Raw genomic sequence first — 18,283 nt, 5'->3', positions numbered from 1 at the left:
ATGGTACCACTGTTAAAAACTGCCCATCCCCAAAGGCTGATCAAAGGGACCACCTGTCACGGTCTCAGAGGCAAACCCCATCCGCCCGCCTCCTGCCTCCCTCCATCTCGCCCACCCCCGTCCTTTAGATTTACCCTCTTTCCTCCCAACCGCACAAAACAACTCTTCCCCTCCCCTCCTCAGAGGAGGGGTGTGTCGCACTCGGTTCCTCCCATTGGCCGGCGCCGCAACAGAGCGGCGAAAGCTCGGCTCCGATTGGCTGCGGCGCGTTCGGCGAGCGGGCCAGCTGTGATCCGCCCTCCCGGCTGCTCAGTTGCAAGCAGGGGACCGCGGCGGCGGCGCGGCTAGACGGGGGCGAAAGCGGCTGAGGTCGGAGCGAGCCGGCGTTTGCCTGGAAAGCGGTGAGTAGGGGGAGGGCTCTGCTTCTTTGCCGCTCTTCCGCTTATCTCGGGAAGGAGGCGAGAAGATAGCCTCCATTTTATACCTACCTGTGAACAGGATAGATAATAATTAGGAGCAGCAACCCCTTCCCTTCAGTTCTTAATACAGTAGAGGGGTCTTTATGTAATCCCTTTTAAGCAATTTATTTTCTTCCCCTTTCATCTATTATTGCATCCTGCTTCTCCCATCTTTTTTGGAGGGGGGAGGGAGAGAGGGGACATCAATGTGCCTCCCTGATCTGCTGTGGATAACCTTTTCCAGTATTGCCCCCTCCCAATCTCTTTATTGCGTCTTCATCTCGGAGATCTCTGGTTCTGTCTGGTTTCACTTCCCAGTCGCTCTCTTCGCCCTCCCCCCTTTTAGTGGGGAGGCTTCTTATTAGCCCTCTTCACCTCCCCCCCCCCCATGTTTCTACCTCTACAACATCCTGCCCCCTCAGCCTCAACCCCTTAGGCAGTGATGGCCAAACTTGGCCCTCCAGCTGTTTTGGAACTACAGTTCCCATCATCCCTGACCACTGGACCTGTTAGCTAGGGATGATGGGAGTTGTAGTCTCAAAACAGCTGCCACCACTGCCTTACGGCCTTTCTCGCCTCCCGCCCCCAATGTCACTCTCCTCCTCCAGTTCCATGTTGATCTCTCCACTCTCCCCATCATTCCCATTGTGTGTGGGGGGGGGGAGGTTCCCTTCTTAATCTATTTCCAGAGCCACCACTTAATGTCCTGTCCCCCATTTTTCTTCTAGGGAACTAATCCTCCCCCCAAAAAAACCCTTTCTTGAGGACACAGCTTCACTTTGTCTCCATCATTTCCCCAAATCTAGCCTATCCTTGTTAGGGAATCTCATCCCATTGCACACCACATCCCATTTTCAAGGAACCTTCCCCATTGGTATAATTTTGGGGGGGCGATTTCAATTCTGACAATGCCCAGTGTCTCTTGTGAGCCTTTCCAGGTACTCTCATCGTAAGAACATCAGAAGAGCTTCTGGCTTCTGGATCAGGCCAATGACCCATGTAGTCCAGCATCCTGTTCTTACAGTAGCTGAGCAGATGCCTGGGGGAAATTCGCAAGCACAACCTGAGCACAAGACCGCTTTGCTTTCTGTCAACTGGTACTCAGAAGCATTGCTGCCTCTGACTGTGAAGGCCGAGCAAGCCATTGTTTCTAGTAGCCAATGACAGTCTCATCCTCCATGAATTCATCACCACCACCAACATCCTGACTTGAGCATCTTTGCTCCTCTCCATCCCTCCTGGATGGTCCTCCTTTCCTGAGGAACAGGAAGCCGATTCAGACCAGCCAGCCAGCCTCTACCCAAGAATAACATTCTTAGACGCCTTCTGTAGTTTGTCTTGGCCACCCTTCCCATCACCACTCCCAGAAATTTAAAGGTTCAATTGTATTATCAAAACAAGCAAACGGTTTGGGCAGGTTCACATTGGAATTTGTGCTGCAAGCTTTTCATCAGCTTTATCTGTGGATTAATCAACCATTCTTGTTGATTGAATAGCAGGGGGCTGTTTCCATCGGTGAAGGAATATTTTAATCAGGGAGTTTTGTTTTGTAGCAGTTTTGGTTCTGGTTTGTTAACCATCCCGCCAAGGGACTCTAAGGATGTCCTTTTAGCAAATGATTGGCAGGTTTTGTTTATCAAAACTGCAAGTGCTTATGAAACTTAACCAATTAACTACTTGAAAGGCAAGTGACTAACTAAAATAAACCCACCCATTTCTTGCAAGTCCAAAATATGTGACTGTTTTTTAAATGGAACTGTAGAGTTTGAAGAGGTCAAAGGGTGATAAAAACCAGATTGCTAACCAATTTTGACCTGGGATAAAGTTCCTTCTACATGTCTCATATTCTGCACTCAAAAAAATTAAATAAATCAAAATTCACCAGCAAAGATACTGGGAGACAGTTAGCCAGGCACTAAAGTCCTAACCTCTGACCCCCAGAATTTATCTTGGAAGTCTTGAGGACTAGTGACCTTTTTTTAAAAAAGGAAAGCTTAGATTCCAAAGGATGATGAATGCTGTCCCCAGGGCTGATTACAACACTTGTAGAACATACCCAGCCCAGAGAATCTTGTGTCCTTATCTTCTGAAGTTACAGAAAATGTAGCATTTGTGCTCATCTTTTCTTCTCAGATTGCCCCTCAACCCACACTCAAAAGACCTTAGCCAAATCTTGAATTTGATGGGAAGAGCCTGACGACAAAAAAAGAAGCAGGAAGCACATCGTTTTCTGCACTGTGTTGTATGCAGTCAAGTCCTACTCAAATTAATGAACCTAAGTTAGCCATGTCCATTAATTTCAATAGGTTCACTCTGAGTGTGATTAGCATTACCACTGTTTGTTTGTTTGTGCTATGTGTTTCTATCCTAAAACCTCCCTTTTGTGGCAGGTGATCAGTTTTGGATCACCCACTTGCTCCTGACCCAACACTCCCCCAAATCCGTATTTGCACCTGGGGAGAAGGTTGCAAAGCCCCCTGTGAAATGACGCTCTCTTTGCTCTCCTTGCTGTGTCCATTCCCTTCCTTTTTCTGCCCCACCCCCACTCTGTTTTCCTTGCCACAAATGACTGTTTGTGTCTCTGTCCCCTTATGTAAGAAAATCTCTTTCCTTCAAAAGATCCCAACCAGTTTCAACCTTGGGGGGTGGGGAGGGATTTACATTTCATTCAAGTAGTCCCTCGTGTCAACTGCTTTTATCGTGGCTGGTTTTCCACGATTAAGGCCTTCTTCTTCCAGGGATTGTCTGTTGTGAGCAGTTCTTTGACTGGTGTTGCTCTGATGTTTTGAAAAGGGGTTGGGGGTGGGTTCATGCATTCTAGGGATTGAGGCAGCAACTGGATGGAAGAGAGCATTGCTGTGATTCTCTGAAAATTATCACAATAAATTCTGTTGCACTTATGCAGAAAGGGAGCCCGTATCCCTTCTCTTGCCTGGTTGGGACCAGAAACAGCCCTCCTGTTCCTTCTCCTCTCACTTCCCTGTAGGTGGTTTGGTTTAATTTTAATTTGGGGAGGTGGGAGGAGGAAACCTTTCCTAGCAGTGGACGGTAGAAAGATCCTGGATAGCAGGTAGCACGTTATAAGACCATATATCAGTTATCTTGCTATAGCCATGTTATTATCAAACGAAGCGGTTCCGCTTTGCTCTTCTGTGCTGAGTCATGTTTAGGTACTGTTTAATCGATTTGCTGTTTCAGCATAGGGAATTCGCCTTGCGCCGAATCGTGCCGTTTTTTTACACCAGGCTAGTGAGCACAGGCAGTGGTGGTCCAGGGTAGCAGCCTGAGACCTGGTCTTTCCCATCACCTGCAACAAGAGGGGTATAGAATCATAGAATCACAGAACTGTAGAGTTGGAAGCGCCCCCCACAAGGATAATCTAGTCCAACACCCTGCAATGCAGGAATCCTGACAGGTGTCTATCCATACCCTGTTTAGAAACTTCCAATGAAGGAGAGCCCACTAACTTCTGAGAGAGTCTGTTCCATTGTCAAACATCACTTATCGTCAGAAAGTTCTTCCTAATGTTTAGTTGGAATCTCCTTTCCTCTCCTATTAATCCAATTGGCTTGGGTCCTACCCTCTGGAAAAGTAAAAAACAAGCTTGCATGGCTGAAATGCGCCCTTGAACTGATAATAACTCTTGGTTGCATGAGTGGAGGATAGGGAGGGTTGCGAATGTGCCTTGAAACTAACCTACTGTACAAACTAAAATTTACATCTGTTGCTCTGCCCCCCCCCCCCCCGCCTCTGGCCCCACCTGCACCCAGCATGTGGCCCCTGGCAAATTACCCAGGAGGAAATGAGGCCCTTAGGCTGAAAAAGACTCAAAGACACGTTCCAGCCAGGCAAAAACCCCTTGGGCCAATGAGAGGTTTGGCCTGCAGAGAAGAGGTGGAGCCTGGAGAGAGGTATGGAGAGCCACATATACGCTCCAAGCTTGAGGTCCTCCTCCTGATGACTTGCAGCCAGACAGCTGAATTGTTAAATTTTGCCGGGTGTATTTGCTTAGGAAGTTCCAGTGGAACAGCATGCAAAGTTTTCTCAGCCAAATGAGGTGACGTGTTTGGAGCAGCTGCCTGCCACTTTGTGGTGGATGCAAAACACCACATTGCATCTGTTCCCCAGGGGCAGCACCTGTTCTTTGCTTGATCCTGTTGCCGGTGTGGGAGGGAGGGGCTGCAGTTCCTGCAGGTCAAGGCCTGGGCTTAGCAACTGCTGATTCCCGGCTCTGAAGGAATAATGATGGCAATTAAGGTGATCTTTGGAACAGGAGAGGTTGCCAGTTGGCTTTGTTTGGCAGAAATGAGCTGCAGTTTAATTTGTACTCTGATCTGCAGAAGACATGAGCTGCTTGTGTGCATATGCAGATTGACTGACACTCTAGGAACATAGGAACAAGCTGCATAATACCAAGTCTTGCATTGCAGGGGGGTTGGACTAGATGACCCTCGGGATCCCTTCCAAGTCTACCATTCCATAATTCTGTGATTCAGGCCAATGGCCCATCTAGCCCAATATTATTTACACCAGAGGCTTTCAACCTTTTTGAGTTCATGGCTCCCTTGACCAACTACCTTCTTTCTTCAGCACCTCTGTGTGGCTCAGGAGCCCAGTTATATCTCTCCTTGCCTCCAGAACATCTGTGGAGTGTTCCCTCAGCCTCCTCTCCCTGGGAGTCCTCTGGGCAGCCACTACTGCCACCCCTGGTCTCTGAGCTCCTCCCGCCCCAAAGAGAGGTGCCTCCTCACACTGCCCCACAGGGGCCTGGGACTTGTCTGTCCATTCCCAACAGCAAGGGCTGGTGGACTGGCAGGTTGGGCTCCCTTGCCCGCTTGCTTGCTTACTCCAAGGCTGCTTCAGCTCCTGGAAACCAGCACCCCTTGGCCAGCCCCAGAGGCACCGTTTGCTTGCGGAACTTGTAGCTAGGGCTGCTGCAACAAACGGCCATGCAAGCCTTTGGGAGGCACAGACACTAAAGGGCATCAGAGGAAGGAAGGAAGGAAAGAGGGATGGAGCCCAGTGTTGCCTGCAGCACCCCTGACCATCATTCACAGCACTCTGGTTGAAAACCACTGGTCTACACTGATAACAAGCAGTGGCTCTCCAGTAGGGGACAATTCCCAGCCGTCAGGGATCGAACCAGGGACCTTTCGCATGCAAGGCAGATGCTCTACCCCTGAGCTATGGACCTTGCCTTGTCATAGGAAGCTGCCTTCTACTAAGTAACAGCTTTAACCCAAAGTTGGGGTTGCTTTTAAATGAATGTTACCATTGAGATAGAGCTGAGGAGTTGAAGTCCACAATGTCTGGAGGGCAGCACATTGATTTAAAAAACCCGGTAAAGGTAAAGGACCCCTGACAGTTAAGTCCAGTTGCAGATGACTCTGGGGTAGTACTGTGTTAACTAAACCAAAGGCCTGTCTTGGTGTAAGGCAGATTCTTTAAAGGGTGCTTGTTGATAGGCCTCTTGCCTGGTCTTCTGTGGCAAGTAAGGGTTGCCATTTGGTGGGCCAGAGGCAGTTCTTTTATTATTATCACATACACACACATTCCTTTGGGGCCATTGAGGATTAGCAAAATTAATGTGTGGTCAGCAGAGGCTGGTTTAAAACACTCTCTCACACAATTATTAAATATTAGTAACTTTGGGCAAATTGGAATGGTTGCTGTGGGGATAGAACATGCAGATGGTTTTGTTCTGAGGCGGTGTTTGGGTTTGAGGACAAACACTTTTTCCAAAATCTTTCAGTCAGAAAGATATTTGCAGGCAGAAGTCTGCAGCCAACAAGGAAATGTTTGTACGGGTGACTGCCTGCTAAGTGCCATGATAAAGCAGTGTGTCTTGTTTTGCCTGAAAGGCTTTAAATGTCTTTGGGTCCAAAAGAGTTCAGCTTAGTTTCATCTCTGGTATAATGCATGTGTATCTGATGTATGTGTTTATCGAGATGTAGCTTGCATAGACCTGGGAATACTGCGTATTGTCATATTACTGTGTGTCTGGCCAGCTATGAGGGTAGCCAAAGGGTCTCAAACCCTTGGTAAGTTAGGGACTTCCCCTGCATGTGAAGACAAGCTCAGGCAGATGAACGGATGAGACCAATAGTGGGTCCAATGGTCAAGAAGGTGGTTTCTGTACATGGGGGGCAGATGAGGCTCATCAACTTGGGAAGGTAGCCCATCTAGGAGAAGGAAAACTGATCTTAAACCTCTGCTGCCTTGTGGCTATACTCCTTCATGAGAAAGGATTTGGGAGTAAACCCCAGGGAAAAGTCTGTACCCACTGCCTTGTGGGACATCTTCAGTTAAAGCATCCATGACAAGTGGCCAACCAACCTCTGCTTAAAAACCTCCAAGGAAGGAGAGTCCACAACCTCCTGAGGGAGACCATTCCACTTTAAAGCAGTCCAAGTTCATGGCCGACACTACACCCTATGGGAACAATTCCACAGTTTATTTATGCAGTGTTGGTCCCAAACCTTCTAACATTTCAGCTTCCTCAGGCTCTGAATAGCCTGCCTTGCACTGCCTACAAAAGGAGGTTGCGTCAGTATGGTAAATTGTAACAGCTTTCTGTCTTTCGTTCTCATTAGAATGCTTAATTCCACAGTGTCTTAGAATTGCATCAGATGTGAATACTGGTCATTTATCATAATAAAGGGATTGACTGAGTGATTGGTTGCATCAGATGAAATGGAGCCCAGTTAACGAAAAGGATGCCCCATAATAAACTTGTTAGATTTCAAGGTATTGCAAAACCCTCTGGAAATGTCTTCAGAATCGTTGCTATTCTGAGTAGTTTAGCAACAGTGAAGTCGCTGGGAATTGAATTTACACTCTGCATCACTGTGGTGTCCTCCCAGATGCCTCTGAAATTTAACTTCCATCATCCCTGACAATTGGCCATGCTGGCTCGTGAGAGTTGGAGTCCAACAATATTTGGAGGGTGTTGATTCTATCTGTAGAGGAGTGAGCAGGTAGTACATTGGAATCTATTGATTGAACTCAGGGTGATTTGCAGCTGATGGGCAAAAGCTTTTGACTCCCAGATTTAACAAAAGTAAAATTATATGTTTATTTTATTTTATTTTTAAGATACCATGATACCTGGCCATGTGCTTATTATTTTATCTCTTGTTCTCCTGTGAAATATTAGTAGTAATTTGTTGCCTTTGATCAGGTTGCATTGTGTCTGGAGAGTTTTGTGTTAGATTTTTTGATCTATAGTGACTTAGATGTATCTTTGTCAATTGCCGTGTCGATTACAGCCTCATGGACTGAAGTAGGTAATTGACACCACTGCCTCTGCACTCCCCTCCCACCCGCCTCCAGCCTCTTTTTCACCGGGCTCTGCTTAGGGAACCTAGTAAAAAGCAAAATGGGGACATAAGTCAGTGCTATAGCTCTGCATGCACAAGGTCCCAGGTGCAATGCTCATTATCTCCAGGGGGGGCTGTAAAAGACCCCCAGCTGAAATCCTGGCGAGTCACTGCCAGTCACAAGCTAGATCAGGGATGGGGAACCTTTTTGGGCCAGATCCTTATCAGGAGCAGCCTCACCAGTCCATTACACGATGCCACAATGACATCAAGTGAAAGGTGCTTTGACGTCCCAAAGTCGGAACTTCAAAGCACCTTGCAAGGTGCTGCTAAAAGAGAGATTTTTTCCCCTCCTTTCTTTTTAGCAGGGGGGTTCCATGGAATTTGCTGAACTGAGCAGGATTTAACTCCCCACTCATCGGTTGATAAAAGTAGCAGTTAAATCTTGCTGCTTTGGCTGCATACCCTTCCTCTGTGCTGGGAATGGGTGCACAGCCATTGTAGGATTTAACACCATCCTCCTACCCATTAGATGATGTCATGGGTTTTGTCAGCTGTGGTTTGGGGAAGATGGGTTTGCAGGCCAGAGGTTCCCCAGCCCTGGGACAGATGAACCCAAGGAGCTACCTTACTGTAGGGCAGCTTCTTGTGTAGCTCCATGCTTTCTGGCATTAGGAGAAACTGGGATAAATGTCCCTCCCTGCGCACTGTTCCAAATTGTGTTAATCCTCACCCACGTTCCCTTCTCGGTCATTTCTTTCTTGTTCCAGTGCCTGGTTTTATGACTGCTTGCAGAGCGGGGAGGAGATGCCTGACTGTTAAATCTGGTCAAAAGTCATAAAGGGAGCCTTGTCTTCAGATTAAAAAAAGGAAAGGAAAGGAAAAACCCCAAATCAATAATTGTGCTTTGGGGCCAGATCTTGCAGTCATGCTGTGGAACTTCAGCCTCTGATCAACTCATTAACTCTGTGCTGATGGTGTCAGCGAGGAAGTCGAGCAGCTCAGATTGCGAGCTTCTCTTAGCCAGGTCTATTAACTTTGCAGAAATCAATAATAATAATAAAATCGCTGCAGATGAACCTCGCGGTGCGGCACGTCAGTTTCATAAAGGCAGCTGAGGACCGTGGCGCTTGGTGGATGGGCTCCTCAGTTGGGACATTTCCTCCCCTGAGACGATGCCAGGTGAACCTGGCAGGATCCAATCTCTTGAACCCTGTTCAACCACAGCTAGGCATCTAATGCAGCAGCTGCCTGTCTGGGATACCACCAGGGAAGGGGTCACTAACCCCTGGCCCTCCAGATGTTGCTGAACTGCCAATCTTAGCAATTCGTGCTGCTTAGTGTTCAGGGATGATGGGCATTAGAAACATAGGAAGAACATAGAAAGCTGCCTGGTGCCAAGCCAGACTTACCTTAATCATGAACGTTTATTTCAGTGGGTCTGCTCTAAATTTGACTAAGGTAAGATGCAGCCCAGGGGTGGAAAGGAGAAACAGGAAAACTAAAACCTGCAGATTTATCCCTCCTTTTCTGACACATACCGGTTAGTTGGATCATAGAGATGGAAGAGACCCTGAGGATCATCTAGTCCAACCTGAATATGCAGCTGTCCCATATGCAGCTTGAACCTGGCGTTATCAGTACCATACTCTAACCAAATGAGCTATACTTGATAGGCATGAAGCATTGTTGGGGAAGGGCTGTAGCTCATTGGTAGAGCATTTGATTTGCATGTGGAAGGTCCCAGATTTAATCCCCAGCACCTGCAGGTGGGAAAGGGAATTTCCACTGTCTGCTGCCAGCCAGTGTAAACAATACTGAGCTAGATAGACATAGGAAGTCTTCTACCAAGTCAGGCCATTGTCTGTCTAGCTCAGTATTGTTGACACTGACTGGCAGCAGCTCCCCAGGTTTGGGACAGGGTTCTGCTCCAGACCTATCTGGAGATGCCAGTGAATGAACCCAGGACCTTCCGAATGCAAAGCAAATGAGCAGTGTTGTTGCCCAAAACATTTGGAGGTTTTTGGCTGATTCACCAATCAGTCAAATGTTGCAGCCCTAGAAAATATTCCACCTTGATGGGTTTGAGGGTATAGATGTTTGGGGTGTAGATGTTGATATGTTCTGGCTTTTCTTTAAAGGTAAGACCTACCATGTGAGCATAGGGGTCTCTTAGGTCCAGAGGTAGAACTTAAATCACTCTAGGTTGGATTTGATTTTTTTTAAGTTACCTCATTTGAGAGCGCTTGCTTTTGAAATGATAAACCAAATGCGGCAGCACTTGTCCTGCTTGGTTTGTCTTCTCCTTTGTGACGCTGATGTGGCCTCGTTGGGTCGCTTGCAGGCATAACTGATGTGCTTCCGTTTGACATTTTTGTCTCTGTCTCAAGAGGCTGCCGTTTATTTTTTATCTATTTTTTTATTAAAGATTTTGTTGATTTACAAAAGTGTGCAATGTCTCTCATGGTTTTTTTCCCCATGTAACATTTTTACAAATCAGTTTCATTTGTTGAGACATTAGAAAGAAAAGGGGGAAAGAGGTGGAGGGAGGGAAAGATGGGTGGGGGTGGGGTCAGGTGGCGATATTTCTATTTTACCATATTTACTATATGTAGGGTTTGGTGTCAGCGTTGCTTGTGCAGGTACTTTGCTGTTCCTTTGGTGGTGAGAGAGGTTGGGGTTGGCCTAGGGTGTGGCTATTCATTTGTGGTTGGCTGTGGTGGTCTTTGTTTTCATGTGTGAGTGGGGTAGGTGGGTGTTTTGGATCAGGTTAGCCATATTGATTTGTATGCTGTTGGTGGATTTTTATCGTTGTGTTGTTGGGCTGTGTATGTGATAAAGGGTAGCCATACCGGGGTGAAGGTGTCTTCTTCTATTTGATCCCATGTCAGTTTCAGTTTATTGGTTAATTTTTCTAGTAGGGCTGTTTCCCATACTATTTGGTACCATTGGTCCATGCTTACTCCTGACAGGTCTCTCCAGTGTCTGGCTATGATGCTTCTGGCTGCTAAAAGTAGGTGGGTTATGAGTTCTTTGTGGTGGAAGTGGGCATTATTGTCTTGGAAGATGTTTAGTAAGGCCAATTCTGGGGTGATTTCTAATACTTGCTTGGTTATTTTACTTATTTCTCGTATGGTTGTTGTCTAGAATGGTTGGATTTTGGGGCACTCCCACCACATGTGGAGGTATGTGCCTGTGGAGGAGCATTTTGGTGAGGTTCCTGGGTATATTAACGCTAGTTTTCTTGGTGTTAGGTACCACCTGTAGGTGAGTTTCAGAGTGAGTTCTTTTCTTTTCGTTGATATGGATTTAAAGGGGGGTTTAGACCACATTTTGGTCCATTGAGTGTGGTTAATCTCATAGCCTATGTCATCCTCCCATTGTTTTTTGATTGTGTCTAGGGAGTTCATGGGATTTTGTAGCAGTATTTTGTATATTACCCTGTGTGTTCATCTTGGAATCTTGCAACCAAAGTCCCTGTCTCCCTGATCCCTTAGGGCAAATGGGACGGTGCCCTGCCTGCCTGCCTTCTTGCTTACGTCCCCAGTCTGGGAGGGTGACGCTACCTGCCAGCTTCCTCTTCCTTCATCTCAGTGTTGCTTTTGTGGAACTCAACAGGGAGGAGGAAGATGGATGCTAAATGAGAATTAGTTGCCTCCACTTGTCATTGCTCTAGCGCCACCTGCTGTTGGGCTCCCTGTCTTCCACCGTACCAGACACAATGGTCACCAGCCACTCCTGCCTGACTCATGTTTTTTGATATAGAACTCAGAAAGGCCTGGTCTGGTTAGGTTTGGCTATCTTTTGGTAGGTTTGGTGATTCCCAAAGTGGGCAGTACCTGGGGGCGGGGGCGGTGGAATTACCTAGGGGGCGCTAAGAGGCAAGGGGGCAGCAGGGGGCTGCTGGAGGTGTATATGACTATCCGACTTTGAAAAGCTGGCATCAGTGGATCATGTTCATCGGTTTTGTTGAATTAATTAAGCTGAATTGGATTTTGGGAAAAATGTGCAATTAAGTGTTACTGTTTTGAATTATGTTCTGTTGTTATCTTCCTTAGTGGGTCATGCAAACCGCTATTCTGAATAACGCCTTTTATAGGGTAGAGTATGCAGGCACTGGGGATGAGTTTTTGAAACCAAGGGGGCATTGACCTGGAAAAGTCCGGGGAGCCACTTATTTAATGGGAGATAAGAAGCATCACATAAGAGCTTTAAATTACTGTTGACTGCTGGAAATCAGCCTTGGGACATGGCGGGGAGACTGTGCAGGGCTGCAATTCTCAGCACCTTTAACAAACAGCAGTTCCCAGGATTCTTTGGGGGAAGCCGTGTGCTTTAAATGTATGGTACCTATGCAACCTGAGGTTACAGTCGCACCATATATTTAAGGCACTTAGCTTCCCCCAGAGAATCCTGGGAACTGTAGTTTGTTAGGGAGCTAGAAAGAAATCGCTGCCTGCTTGCATCCCTAAGGAACGCAGAAGACTTTGGGGCAAGAGCGTGGAGTTGATCCTGTTTTATTGCCACACCATTGTCCTTTCTAAAGCTACTGAATATTTTAATATTGTTGTGTAAGTTAGGATTGCCATATTTCAAACAGTTGGAAGTTGTTGAGCTGCTGCTTCTTTTGCCAAAGTTGTTGAGCTTTTTGTAGTTTTGCCCAATTTTTTTAAGCTATTCTTGAGGAATATCTCAAAAAATGACACTGCTGACATAGGTTGCCATACATCCAGATTTGGACACTGCTTCTGAATGCAGTATTACGGATATTTCCAGGAAATTCCTGGAGAAATTTGAGGCTCTTTGCACTGTAACCTAATTTGCACTTTGCTACCTTTCCAAAGTCATACTTCTCTTAGTTTTGTAATAGAACTTCTTTCAAAAAAAAAAAGTGTACAAGCATAATATGTGTGTTGGGGGAAAGTGTGCATGAAAACAACATAGAAAAAATGGATTACGGTTAGGGGAAATCCCTTACAAAGATGTGTAAATCAGGAGGGAATGGAACAAAAATACTGCCAAATTTTCATTAGAAATTCCACACACACACCCCCTGCAAAAAATAAAAATAAAAAATAAACACACAAACTGATGTGAAAATGTGGCAAGCTGAATTTCAGAGGGTTGAACAGAGAAATTAAAACTGGACTACCCATTCTTACTGGGGTGTAAACAGAATGCATTCCAAAATATCCCCACCAAAAAATAATAATTCCCCCCTACACACTTTCACACACAGAAAAACCATAACCATTGAGCCATATATTTTCTGTGGTGTACTGATGACTGGACTATGGTGCTGTCTCCTATCTAATAATTATACATTTCCTTGCAGATTTTCCCTGTCATTGGTTACTACAGCAACCGTATAGTGATAGCTCAGCTGAAGAGCTGTCTGGGTGATTTATGGCTCAAAAGACATCCCCCCCCCCCCCAATCCCTTCCCTCTCATTGGAACATTCCTTGCGCTTGTATTCTTGCCCCACTGCGGGTGCCATGGCAACTTATCAAGAGGTTGGGGGGGGTCACCTGAGGCTGCTGCATTTTCTCCTGGTGAGTAAGGAAAGAGCTGCGGTCGCTCAAGCTTTGTTACTACAGCGTCTTGCACCGTGTATCTCTGCGCACACATCACACATCTGTGAGTGAGCAGAGCGTAAATGTGTACATATTAAATCTCCCATTTCTGGACTGTGAACTTTTCCATCTTGCAGAGGAAGGCTGAGCTGAACTAAGGGAAGATGGCTGATTATTTTTTTTGTACAGTAACGGTTTCTGTGTATTTAGCATTGCATGCGGAATTTCATAGTGCAGGGTCGCCCGGAGTTATTTTTATCTGAGGCTGGATAGGAAGGGAAAAGATTTACGGTAGATAATATAGATGTTAGGGCAGGCTGGTTTGTGTTTGTTCTCTCTCTCTCTCTCTCTCACACACACACACACACACTCACACAGCATCAAGCAATGGCTGTATGTCAGCCATATTTATTACCTATAGCTGCAGGCCTCTGCACAATAGACAATAACAAAATAATTGTTGTTCGTCATTATTATGTGTACATATTTGCTTATTTATTTGGTTTCTTGCCTTCAGATTTTTTAAATGTAATATTAAGAACAGTTAAAACGAATGACAGTCCAGAGAATAAATTGGGAAATGTATATTCCTCAGCTGTCGAAGGCCAGAATCAAAGGTTTCATCTTCAGCATGTGGTGGAAACCACAAAATGAAGGTGCCAGGTATATCTCTGTATGAGGGGTGGGATTGTGCAGTTTAGGGGGCTGCCACACAGAATGCACCTTTCCAGGCAGCCTCCCCCCCCCCAGCCTATGAGGGTGGGGGGAACTACCCAGAGGGCCCCCTCCATCATTCTGAACGTAAATGGCATGAAACAGAACATTGAAATGTTCAGCTTTGTTTATCGTTGTGATGCTAGCTACGACAAAAGAATCTTAACATCTGTAATTTCAATCCAGATAGACCATCAGCTGCACAGTTAACTCTCTCACATCCAAAATACTTTTTCTTGAATATCTTAGCATTGATAGGAATTTTAAAAATGAAATAAATCACAACCATCAGACTTTGTAAATGGAATTTTTTTTAATTAACTGTCGAATGAACCTCCACCCCAAGGGGTTTTTTTATACCAGGAGCATAATTAAACAAAGTGCACAATTCCTGAGATTCAGGACAGGCCCCAGCACTCACATAAAATCCAGTTATCTTTCCTCTGTCTCCCATCCCAGTGAGCATCATTAAACCAACGAAGAGGCATAACTCTGGATTGTATTCAATGAAATGAACCCCGTGTTCACGGACTTGATTTTAAGTTTAGAAAATAACTACTGTACATAGACAAGGGACATGGGTGGCGCTGTGGGTTAAACCACAGAGCCTAGGACTTGCCGATCAGAAGGTTGGCGGTTCGAATCCCCATGACGGGGTGAGCTCCCGTTGCTCGGTCCCTGCTTCTGCCCACCTAGCAGTTCGAAAGCACGTCAAAGTGCAAGTAGATAAATAGGTACCACTCCGGCAGGAAGGTAAACGGCGTTTCCGTGCGCTGCTCTGGTTCGCCAGAAGCGGCTTCGCCATGCTGGCCACATGACCCGGAAGCTGTACGCCGGCTCCCTCGGCCAATAAAGCGAGATGAGCGCCGCAACCCCAGAATCGGCTGCAAATGGACCTAATGGTCAGGGGTCCCTTTACCTTTAGCTTTACCTATAACAAATATAATCAGTTACATTTCCATACATTATTTTATAGATATTTAAATGATATTATTGTCCTAATACATATATGATTATTAGTAACCTGCTGTATTCTGTATAAACTCGTTCCAAATGTTATCCAAAGTCCACGTCTTTTTTTCTTTTTAAGCGTATTTTTTATTAAAGATTTCCTGATTTGCAAAAGTATGTGCAATGTCTATTTTTTCAAGTTACATTTCCTACAGATCAGTTTCATTTATTGAGACAGCAACGTCTACGTCTTTAAACAAACTGTTCATATGTTGCAAGTGTTGTCACGTCATGAATCCATTGATTAAAAGGGGATCAATACCTTTATTCTTCCAATTCATCAATACCAGTCTCTTGCAGGCTGCCCCTGCTGGTTGGCGACTGTGAGAACAGTATGCTGGGCTAGATGGGCCATTGGCCTGGCCCTGCAGGCTCTTCTTCTGCTACTAAATAGTGTGTGGAACACATGGGCATTGCAAGCAAGGATGTGCTTTATTCATTTGTAATAAATTGTGCAACCCGGGAGCAATCGGCTGCAAATGTAGAAGTTTGGAATAGTGTTGAGCAAGAATCCTTGGGTGCATCGTTGCAATGGGACTGGGTGACCCCAGCATGGTCCATGAGTCAGCGCATATCATTCGCTGAACTTGATCTGACCTGCTTTCCCAGCAGGGATGCATACCAAGACTCAGTGCGCCAGGAAAGGGAGAGATTTAATGATGGCATGGAGAAAGAATTACAAAACCCCTTTTTCGCTTTAAGAGATTTGACTGCTTGTTTGGATAGATTCCACAGGGAGAGTTACATTCCCTGGGCCGTCTGTAACATGAAGGCGATTTGAGTGTCAGACAAAATAAACCCGACGAAATGCCTTCAACCTCTCCAGCTTTGTGTGTTGCCGTGGCAATTTATGACCTTTCCAATACTGTAAGAGGAAAAGCAGGAACTGCTAGCTAGGAGCGAAATAAAAGTTGCCATGTGCAAAACACAATACAAGAAGATCTTTCAAAATAAAGATGGTAAATTCCCACTGTCAGAGGTTAGCAAAAAAATTATCTTTTTCTAAAAGGTTTTGAATCTGGAGTTGAAATTATTGATTGAATTCAGTCTGTGGAAGGAAAGAAGGAAAGTGGGCCATGAAGGGGGGGGGGAGCAACATAAGGGAACGATGCTAGCATTTCAATTAGTCTTTCTAAATTCTTTGCCCATTGTTAATGTTAATGCGAAGAGGAAGTGGCTTCAATGGGACAGCAGAGGCCAGATATACAGATTTTGAAAAACTTCCACAACGGGACAGGGATGAAGCGGTTTCATCAAATCAAAGTATTAACAGTATAGTATAACATCAGTGTACATATTGAGATTATGTGCATTCTAACCAATACTGGACGCAGCTCCCATTTATAAAGCTAAATAAAACTGAAACAGCAACAAAAGCAGAACTTCATAGTAAGCTCATTCATGTGTTCCACTGAATACAGGTAGAACTCGTCTTTGCACGTCTAGGAGTGTTTGTGTTTAAGAGTATAAGCTTGTCAATATGTACACCTCAGCTATTGTATATGTTATGTACTGAAGTTCTCACCCTGGGCCAGCAGGGGGATACTGTAGATAGTTTTCTTTTTTAAAAAAAAAATATTTTATTAAGTTTTGCACAAAAAATTAAACAAGAAAAAGAAGACAACAAAAACAAACAAACAAACAAAGAAAAACACAAGATTACAAAAACACAAAATATCGAATTAAAAACAATAAAACAGCAATAAAAACAATTCCATTTTCATAGCATTTTTTGCATTCACTTATTTCACCGACTTCCCCACACCTCCCTTCCCTGTATTCCAAATCTTAGATTTGATCAGCAAATCCCTTCCCTCTGCCTTCATTAGTCCTTCTCTTGTTTTTAGTATCTTAATATAACTTTATCTCCTTAGTATCTTAAAATGTTGAGTCTTTTAAATTGACTACTTTTTACTAATAACCTCTTACATTCAATCAGACGTCATTCTAACATTCATTAATCTTGTAGTATTTCTGCAGATAGTCTTTAAATTTCTTCCAGTCTTCTTCCACTGTCTCTTCTCCCTGGTCTCTGATTCTGCCGGTCATTTCAGCCAATTCCATATAGTCCATCACTTTCATCTGCCATTCTTCCAGAGTGGGTAACTCTTGTGTCTTCCAGTGCTGTGCAATGAGTACTCTTGCTGCTGTTGTAGCATACATAAAAAAGGTTTTATCCTTCTTTCGCACCTGTTGGCCGACCATGCCCAGGAGAAAGGCCTCTGGTTTCTTCGGGAAGGTGTATTTAAACACCCTTTTCATTTCATTATAGATCATTTCCCAGAAGGTCTTAATCGTTGGGCACGTCCACCAAAGATGAAAGAATGTACCTTCAGTTTCTTTACACTTCCAACATTTATTATCGGACAAATGATAGATTTTTGCTAGCTTGACTGGTGTCATGTACCATCTGTATATCATTTCCATAATATTTTCTCTTAAAGCATTACATGCGGTAAATTTCATATCAGTGGTCCATAACCGTTCCCAGTCAGCTGACATTATATTATGACCAACATCTTGTGCCCATTTAATCATTGCCGATTTCACTGTCTCATCTTGTGTGTTCCATTTCAACAGCAAGTTGTACATTCTTGACAAAATCTTAGTTTTGGGTTCCAGCAATTCTGTTTTCACTCAGGTCCACATATGCAAATAAGGGATTGAAAGTGATGTTCAGTGATTGGATAGTTACAGAAAGTTGTTACAGTTGCGTTGTAGTGGAGCTCTATATAAGCAGGCTGGCTGAACCCTTCAGTTCAGTTCTGTTCTGGCCTGTGAATAAACAAGAATTGTTTGAAGAATTGCTGTGTTATCTGATATGTTCACCCGCAACTTAACAGTATACACAGAAACATACAACTTTGAATGTTATTTGTGAATATGAGTTTACAGGTCAACTATTTGTGTATACAGGACAGGATGGTGGTGATTAATTTGTGGAGAACTAGGCTGTCATTGGCTACCAACCACAATGGCTGTGCTTTGCCTTCACAGTCCACAGCAGCAATGCTTCTGAATACCAGTTGCTGGAGAGCAAAGGAGAGTTGGGTGTTTTTTAGTGCTGGAATCCTGCTTGCTAGTTTCCCACAGGCATTTGGTCGGCCCTTGTGAGAACAGCATGGTGGACTGTTGGGTGCCTGATCCAACAGGCTATTGTTCTTATGGGGCTATGATTCATGGTCACAGGAAGAATGTATTTGCTTG

General features: G+C 44.9%; 1 protein-coding gene across 2 annotated transcripts in view; it reads left to right on the top strand.

The window, feature by feature from the left end:
- The first annotated feature begins 292 nt into the window (after window positions 1–292).
- ABAT (4-aminobutyrate aminotransferase) overlaps window positions 293–18,283 on the top strand; it is a 42,141-nt gene continuing 24,150 nt past the window's right edge. The window contains exon 1 of one of the 2 annotated variants that reach the window (XM_083414212.1): window positions 293–401. The gene's annotated coding sequence lies outside the window, so the exon portion shown is untranslated. Of the gene's footprint in view, window positions 402–7,297; window positions 7,436–18,283 lie in introns of those variants that run through there. The other variant, XM_083414213.1, reaches the window with a different exon arrangement.

The sequence above is a fragment of the Podarcis tiliguerta genome (assembly GCF_965153285.1).
Source record: "Podarcis tiliguerta genome assembly, chromosome: 14".
Taxonomy (NCBI): Eukaryota; Metazoa; Chordata; class Lepidosauria; order Squamata; family Lacertidae; genus Podarcis; species Podarcis tiliguerta.
This window is presented reverse-complemented; position numbering and strand designations above follow the sequence as displayed.